This window comes from Triticum dicoccoides, chromosome 5A (assembly GCF_002162155.2).
Source record: "Triticum dicoccoides isolate Atlit2015 ecotype Zavitan chromosome 5A, WEW_v2.0, whole genome shotgun sequence".
NCBI lineage: Eukaryota > Viridiplantae > Streptophyta > Magnoliopsida > Poales > Poaceae > Triticum > Triticum dicoccoides.
Window position 1 is genome coordinate 104803768 of NC_041388.1, and position 9306 is coordinate 104813073.

Genomic DNA, 9306 nt, shown 5'->3' on the forward strand with positions numbered 1-9306 from the left:
CCGTGAGCCATCTATGCACGCCGACCTCTTCATCGCATTAATGCGCGTCACCACGTCAAGGAACTGCTGCACCAAGCTGAAATAGCTGTTCGGTTTTGGCCTTTCCAGCCATAGCTGATCCACAACAGACCTCATGGCGAGTCCGGACAACCTATTCAGTTTGGCCCATTCGGCTAATTGGTCAGTCAATGAAAGAGGACGCTCGGGAGAATGGAATTGTGTCCAAAACAGCTGGTCCACTTCACGGTCTGTCTGACCCTGGAAGTACTTGGCCGCATCGGCAGCGCTCGTCGCCAAATCCATATACACATCCTCCGAACTCCACAGCCGATCCAGAGAGGCATACCATGGATCTCCGAACGTCCTCCACAACATAAAGGATTTCCCAGCTACAATATGCCCGGCTTCCCGTAGCTCCTCCTTCTTCGCCCTCATAGCAGAGAGGATGTCTTTTCTCGTCGCAGCAGCCTTCTCAAGGTCTGATGCCTTCGCTAGGTTTTCCTTTTCAAGAACCCGACAACGGTCGGCAGCGGCTTTTAATTCTATGGCCATCTTGGCCATCTTATTTCCTTGTTGTCTTGTTTATTTGTTTGCTTGTAGTCAGTGCAGTTCTTTTTCCGCGGTTTGCTACTGGCTGCAATAACCTATTTTTTAAAACTAGGCCACAATAACCATGGGCTAATATTTATTGTAGTGTCACGGGCCGTAGAAACAGTGGGCCTTCTACGGGCCGTAGAAACAATAGGCCTTCTACGGGCCGTAGAAACAATGGGCCTTCTACGGGTCATAGAAACAATGGGGCTTCTACGGGTGGTATCATCAATGGGCCTTATACATGCCGTAGGATCGATTGGCCAAACATGGGCCAATAGCAGGCCGCATTATGGCCGTAAATGGGCTAGAGTTGGAATCGTCCGTTCATGGGCCGACCATTACGGGCCATCGTTAATAGGCCGTATTTGATGACGCTATGAAAACGGCCCAATGTATTAACGGACCACAAACGGGTCGACTGTAACCACGGGCTGAATTTGGCCTACAAGCAGAAAATGATAGTAACGGACCGTAAGTAAACGAATGCTAGAAATGAGCCCAAGAATAAATGGGCTCTGAGAAGGTCGAAAGATAACATGGGCTGGAAACGGCCCAACGGAATAACGGGCTGTTAATGGGTATAAAGTGATACACTGTTCATTACGGGCCGGTTTCACCACGGGCCGTTAATGGGTGCAAAGTGATACACTGTTCACTACAGGCCAGTTTCACCACGGGTCGTTAATAGGCCAAGAGTTACATAGGGCCTCATATGGGCCGAAAGACGTCATGGGCCATACATGGGCCAGAAGTGAAAACGGGCTGGAATCATATTGGATGGCCCAGATGACGCTACTGGGCCTAATTCGGATAGGGCGTAACGGGCCTTGGGTTAGCAGGCTGTAAATGGGCTATATGCGAACATGCCGTTAACAGGCTTTCGATGGGCCGGCCCGCCACCTTTTGACCAAGTCAAACGGGTCGGCCTTTTCACAGGAATGGGCCTCTGTTGGGCCGTGCCACGTGTCGACGTATCATAGGCGCCTTCTGTCCAATGAGTGGATGGCATCTGTCCCAACGACGAGCCGACACGCGTTTCCTCCAGCCAATGATGATTTTACACATGGAAAATCCCCATTGGTCAGGGCTGTTAACGGGTTATCGGATCCAAAACCCGATCCGATAGCTTAACGGCGTTCCGTTACGGTGGATGCCACATGTCGGTCACCCTTGACGAAAGCACTTCTGTGACGCGCGATTTATCGTCATGGAAGTGCACACTTCCGTGATGATAATTTTGGTAATGTCATGGAACACTTCTACGACAGCACAAGTATAAATCATCATGGATATGCATGCATGAAAAAAACATGACCTACTGTGACAAACACGTATCATCACGGAAGTGTGTTTTTTTTTGTAGTGAAGGAGTTTCTACGGGCAAGGAGATCGCCTACTTCGTGAAGATCTACCCTAGTGAGGCAAGTCCTTCATGGGCGATGGCCATGGTGGGATAGACAAGGTTGCTTCTTCGTGGACCCTTCGTGGGTGGAGCCCTCTGTGGACTCACACAACTGTTACCCTTCGTGGGTTGAAGTCTCCATCAACGTGGATGTACGATAGCACCACCTATCGGAACCATGCCAAAAATCTCCGTGTCTACATTGCGTTTGCTCCCTCCAAACTCCTCCCTTTACCTTCATATGCAATTGTTTTACATTCCGCTGCTATACTCTTAGAATTGCATGTCTAGGTTGATTACTTGTTTGTGGTAAGTTGCTAAAATATGCAAAGACTTAAAATTGGGAAAAGGCTAGACTTTTATTTGGTCAAGTAGTCTAATCACCCCCTCTAGACATAATTTTGATCCTACAAGTGGTATCAGATCTTTGGTCTCCATCTGCCTTGATTTCCATAGCTTTGGTGATCATAGCCTTGGTTTCACAACCTAGGAGAGTATGGCGTCTAGTGAGGGAAATTACCACCGTAGAGGTCCTTACTTTGATGGTACTAATTTTGCTAGTTGGAAGCATAAGATGAAAATGCATATTCTTGGACATAACCCTGCCGTTTGGGCTATTGTGTGCATTGGCTTGCAAGGTGAATTCTTTGATGGGAGAGAACCGAACTGTGAGGCTAGCGCGGAAGAGTTGAAGATGCTGCAATACAATGCTCAAGCTTGTGATATTCTCTTCAACGGACTGCGCCCCGAAGAATTCAACATAATCAGTCATCTTGAGAACACAAAGGAAATTTGGCATACTTTGATTGATATGCATGAAGGTACCGACTCCATCAAGGAATCCAAATTGGATGTGCTTCAAAGTCAACTTGACAAGTTCAAAATCAAGGATGGTGAAGGTGTCGCTGAAATGTACTCTAGGCTTGCTCTCACCACAAATGAGATTGCCGGCTTAGGAAGTGAAGAGATGACCGATAGATTCATCATCAAGAAGATCCTAAGAGTCTTGGATGGAAAATATGATACCATGTGCACATTGATCCAAATGATGCCCAATTACAAAGATCTCAAGCCAACGAAAGTCATTGGAAGGATTGTTGCTCATGAGATGTCACTCAAGGATAAGGAAGAGCTTCACAACAAGTCAAGTGGTGCTTACAAAGCCTCATGTGACGCTCCCACATCATCAAGTGAGAAACAAGCCTTCAATGAAGAATTGAGCCTAATGGTGAAGAATTTCAACAAGTTCTACAAGAGTAGAAGCAAGGAAAGAAGTTCCAAGTCAAGGTCCTACAATGACAAAAGATCTTCAAGTCGTGAACGTAATTGCTACAATTGTAGAAGACCCATACACTACTCAAATGAGTGTACGGTGTCGGTGTTCTGGGAACGGGGGTCCCCAGACTTGCCTGCGTGTGGCCTGCGGCGTGGCTTGAGGAGGGGCCCAGCACGGCCCATCTTCATCAACACAGACCCAAGACCCTCGTGAGGGGTCAAGCCTCGCGGGGCGGACGACATGGAGCTTCCTCAGGCACGACCTCATCAGGCTGGCTCGCGAGGAGGCGTAGAGATCAAGGCGGGGTACCTCCCGAGGTGCCCGTGACGCAAGCCATGACGACCAAGGGTGCTAGGTGGGCGCCAGCCCGCGCAGTGTCCTCCTTTCCTCTTTGGTGCAAAGGGAGCAAGCGCAGCGAGAGCATCAAGCAAAGGCACCCGTTTCGGTGCAATGAGACCAAGACCGGCCCAACGGCAGGAAGGAAGTCATTGTGGAGCCCAAGCCAGCGTCACCACCAGAGCCTTTGGCAGGCGAGGACCAACTTTAGTCAGGATAAGTGTACCAGATGTTCCCCTTCAAAATGGCCAATTGTTGGCGCCCTTCCCGCTCAATATTTGGGAAGAGGCCCAGGGCCTTTGCCTATAAATAGGACTAGCCACCCACAGGGTAGAGGAGATCGGATCGAAATCGGAGAGAGAATCGAGAAGAGAGAGAGAGAAGGGTGATTGAACTCCTCCCAGCAGTTCATCGCCCCAGCCAAGAACAGACCCTCGTGAGGTTGTTCTTCCTTGTATTGCTCATCATCATTAGCCCAAGAGGCAATCCACCACAACACACACTGGAGTAGGGTATTACACCACAATGGTGGCCCGAACCAGTATAAACTCCGTGTCTCTTGTGCTGTTCTTTCCATAGCTTAGATCTTAGTGCGGCGGTGGGGCGCAGGTAGGTAGAAGGCGAAATCTCCACGCGCACCCCAGTGTTCGAACCTCAAGGGTCTGCCGGAACCCGAAATCCGACATTTGGCGCGCCAGGTAGGGGTGCACCGGAGTTTTCCCTTCTGCCACCGCCACGACCTGCCTCGCAATGAGTAGCGCGTCGCCCGCTCCGGCCGCCGGCGCCAGCACGGGGGATAGGGGGCTCCGAGCCCTGGCCCTAGCCCTGCAACGGGTACGGTGGCTGGACAAGTTCAAGCCAACGACGCCGCCGCGCTACGGTGGCGCGACTGATCCGCTGGCCTTCTTGCTGGCGTACGAGGAGGCCATCCTCGAAGCTGGAGGTGACGATAGGGTCATGGCCAACCGGCTCCCCATGGTCCTCACCGGCGCTCCACGCGCATGGCTGCTCCACCTGCCGGCAGCCTCCGTGGCCTCTTGGGAAGAGCTCCGCAGCCTCTTCCCCGCCCACCACGCTACACCAACACCCCCGGTTGTCGCGGCCCTCCTGGGCGGCTCGCAGGCGCCGCCTACAAGTCACCACGTCAAGCCGTTCATCCGCCAGGTCAGCGCCACTTCCACGCGGCAGGGGGCTCTCCTGGACCGGGCGACGCCCAAGGCCGGCCTGACCTTCAGCTTGGAGGACCACCCCTCCAACTCGGCCTGCTCGGGTGCGCTCCCCATGCTGTGCACCCCCACCATCTGCCAGGTGGCCGTCACCAGAACTCTCATCGATGGCGGTGCGGGCCTCAGTGTGCTCTCGGTTGAGGCCTTCAACCTCCTCTGCATACCCTTGGAACGGCTGCAACCCAGCCGACCCTTCTTAGGCGTTGGGGGCGGATCATCCAGCTCCTTGGGACAGATCCGGCTCCTAGTAACCTTCGGCACCTACAACAACTTCCGCACGGAGCTGGTCGACTTCGACATCGCCCCCATTGGCCTCCCCTACAATGCCATCCTCGGCTACCCAGCGTTGGCCCAGTTCTTGGTCGCGACGCACCCGGCGTACAACCTCATGAAGATGCCCGGGAGCAGCGGTGTCCTCACCGTGCACGGGGACACCGGAGACGCACCGCGAGTGCGCAAGCTTGCCTTCAAGACGGCGGCATCGGCACAGCCCGCCGACTCGAAGACCCCCGAGCCCAAGGGGGCTGCACCCGCCAAGAAGAAACAGTTGTTCACCCAAGACAAGGCAGAAACCAAGAAGATACCCGTCGATGAGGACGGGTCCACCAACGCCACTTTCACCATAGGCGCCAACCTCGAGCCCGAGCAGGAGGAGGCCCTGGTCAGGTTCCTGCGCGCAAACAAGAAGGTATTCGCTTGGGAGCCTGACCAGTTGGCGGGGATCCCTAGGAGTGTAATCGAGCATCACCTCAACGTGTGCCCCAACGTGCGCCCTGTGAAGCAGAAGGCAAGGCGGCAGTCCACAGAAAAGCAGGCCTTCATCGTCCAAGAGACCCGCAAACTAGAAGCCGCTAGGGTCATTCACGAGGTCCGATACCCGGATTGGTTGGCCAACCCTGTCGTTGTGCCAAAGAAGGGAGGGAAGGAGCGCATGTGTGTCGACTTCACCAACCTCAACAAGGCATGCCCGCAAGATCCGTTCCCGCTCCCCCACATCGACCAGATCGTCGATTCCACCGCAGAATGCGACCTGCTATGCTTCTTGGATGCCTTCTCTGGGTATCACCAGATCAAGATGGCGGTAGAAGACGTCGAAAAGACAGCTTTCCTAACCCCGTGTGGGGTATACTGCTACACATGCATGCCATTCGGGCTGCGTAACGCAGGGGCGACCTTTCAGCGGCTGATGCACATCACCTTGGGCCCGCAGCTCGGGAAGAATGTTGAGGCTTACGTTGATGACATTGTGGTGAAGTCTCAGGAGGCCAGGACCCTGATACAAGACCTGGAGGAAACCTTCGCGAGCCTCAATGCAGTGAACCTGCGGCTCAACCCAGAGAAGTGTGTGTTCGGAGTCCCCTCGGGCAAGCTCTTGGGTTTCCTCGTGTCCCACCGAGGCATCGAGGCTAACCCGGGAAAGGTCAAGGCGGTCGAGGACATGAGCCCGCCAAAGACCCTCAGAGAAATGCAGAAGCTCACTGGACGCGTGACCGCGCTAGGGCGCTTCATCTCCAAGTTGGGGGAGCGAGCGCTGCCTTTCTTCCAGCTAATGAAGAAAAAGGGGCCCTTTGAATGGACTGAAGAGGCCGACAAGGCATTCCAGGATCTCAAGAGATACCTGACCAGCCCTCCGGTCATGGTGGCTCCGCGCCCTCAAGAGCCCCTGGTGCTTTACCTCGCCGCCACTCCCTACTCCGCCAGCGCAGCCCTGGTGGCGGTTAGGGAGGAGCGTCGAATCAAAACCACAGCAGCAGCCCGGGACAAGGCAAAACAGGAACAAGGAAGGCCCACAGAAACCGCAGAGGAGTGCATCGGAGGCGGAAGAGGCCCCTCTCCCAGATGGCCAGCCTCAGGAGGCCTCATCACCTCAGGAGGCGCCATGGTCTCCGGAGGGCGCCACCAGCACTGACGCACCCAACCTCGTTGAGCACCCAGTGTACTTCGTTAGCACGGTGTTGCGGGACACGAGGGCACGGTACCCCATGCCTCAGAAGCTCCTCCTCGCGCTACTGGTGGCCTCGCGCAAGCTGCGGCACTATTTTCAGGGTCACCCCATCAAGGTCGTCTCGTCATACCCCCTGGAGAGAGTGCTCAGGAGCCCTAACTCAGCTGGAAGGGTCGCTGAGTGGAACATAGAACTGCAAGCGTTTCAGCTCGAATTTAGCATGACCAGAGTCATCGAGGGAGCAGCATTAGTGGATTTTGTGGCAGAATGGACGGAGGCACCAGGCCTCAAGGCCGACGAGGATCGGTCCCTCTCCCCGGGAAGCGAGGCGCCAGAAGGCTGGGTCATGTACTTTGATGGGGCGTTCTCCAGGCATGGCGCTGGGGCTGGGGCGGTGCTTATATCGCCCACTCAGGACAAGCTCTACTACGCTGTACAGCTCTATTTCCAGCAAGGTGAAAAGGTCTCCAACAACATAGCGGAGTATGAAGGTTTAATAGCGGGCTTGAAGGCCGCAGCTGCCCTGGGGGTGAAACGCCTCACCATCAAGGGCGATTCGCAGCTCCTTGTCAATTTCTCCAACAAGGTGTACGAGCCGAAAGATGAGCACATGGAAGCCTACCTTGCGGAGGTCCGCAGGATGGAGAAGTAGTTCTGGGGGTTGGAGTTACAGCATGTGCCCCGTGGCACCAATCAGGAGGCTGACGACATCGCCAAACGGGCGTCCAAGCGGTTGCCTCAGGAGCCTGGCGTCTTCGAGGAGCGGCTCTTCAAGCCCTCAGCCCCGCCGTCATTGTCAAACACGGCGCAGCCTCGGGAGGAGCTCCCCCAGCCACCTGCCTCAGGAGCCCCGGTCTGTGGCCCGGCCTCAGGAGCATGCCTGCTCCTGACGATGGAACCTCAGGAGGCGTGCTGGATCATGGAGCTCCGGAGTTACTTAACACAAGGGACCCTGCCGAAGAAGGAGGAGGAAGCGAAGCGTGTGGCACGGCAGGCCACGGCATACTGCATCAAGGATGGAGAGCTCTACCGGAAGCGACCAAACGATGTATCCCTGCGCTGCATCTCCAGGGAGCAAGGAAAGGAACCGCTGGAAGATATACACGGCGGAGACTATGGACATCATTCATCATCACGGACCCTCGTCGGCAAGGCGTTCCGCAGTGGGTTTTATTGGCCCACCGCACTCAATGACGCCATCGAACAGGTGAAAGCTTGTGAGGCCTGCCAGTTCCACGCCAAGCAGATCCATCAGCCGGCAGGAGGCTTGCAGACTATACCCCTTTTGTAACCATTCGCAGTCTGGGGGCTGGACATCCTGGGCCCGTTTCCTCGGGCGCCAGGGGGCTACCGCTACCTCTACGTCTCCATGGACAAGTTCACCAAGTGGGCTGAAGTAGAGGCCGTCCGCACCATCCTCGCGGTTTCCGCGGTCAAGTTCATCAGGGGCATCGTGAGCCGGTTCGGGGTGACGAACCGCATCATCACAGACAACGGTTCGCAGTTCACAGTAACCTCTTCAAAACATATTGTGCTAACCTTGGAACGCAGATATGCTACACTTTGGTGGCGCACCCCCGAAGCAACGGCCAGGCCGAGCGAGCCAACGCAGAGGTCCTGAGGGGCCTCAAGACCAGGACGTTCAAGAAGAAGCTGGAGGCCTACGGCAGAGGTTGGTACGACGAGCTTTAGTCCGTGTTGTGGTCCATCCGCACAACCGCGACCAAGCCGACTGGAGAGACCCCGTTCTTCCTGGTCTACGGAGCCGAAGCGGTCCTCCCTCACGAGGTCAGATGTCGCTCCACGCGGGTCCTGGCGTTCGACGAGGCGCAGCAGGACGCCATGCGGGGGATGGACCTCGTGCTGGGGGAGGAACGTCGCCGAGAAGTCGCGCTGCGAGCGGCGAGGTACCATCAAGCGCTGCGATGATATCACTGCCGCAACATTCGCCCCAGAACTCTCGAGGTAGGAAACCTCGTGCTCAGGCGGGTTCTCTCCAGGGAGGGACTGCACAAGCTCTCTCCCATGTGGGAGGGCCCGTTCAAGGTTGTTCATGTTTCTAGGCCCGGCTCCGCGCGCTTGGAGACTCAGGAGGGGGTGCCGGTCCTGAACGCATGGAACATCCAGCACCTCCGGAGGTTCTACCCCTAAAAAGGCCCAGAGCCTGTGAAGAAGGCAAATGCCTGTGAAGCTGTCACGTTTTGGAAAAGGCCCAGAGCCTGTGAAGAAGGCAAATGCCTGTGAAGCTGTCGCGTTTTGGAAAAGGCCCAGAGCCTGTGAAGAAGGCGAATGCCTGTGAAGCTGTCGCCTTTTGGAAAAGGCCCAGAGCCTGTGAAGAAGGCGAATGCCTGTGAAGCTGTCGCGTTTTGGAAAAGGCCCAGAGTATGTGAAGAAGGCGAATGCCTGTGAAGCTGTCGCGTTTTGGAAAAGGCCCAGAGCCTGTGAAGAAGGCGAATGCCTGTGAAGCTGTCGCGTTTTGGAAAAGGCCCGGAGCCTGTGAAGAGGGCAAATGCCCGTGAAGCCTGCT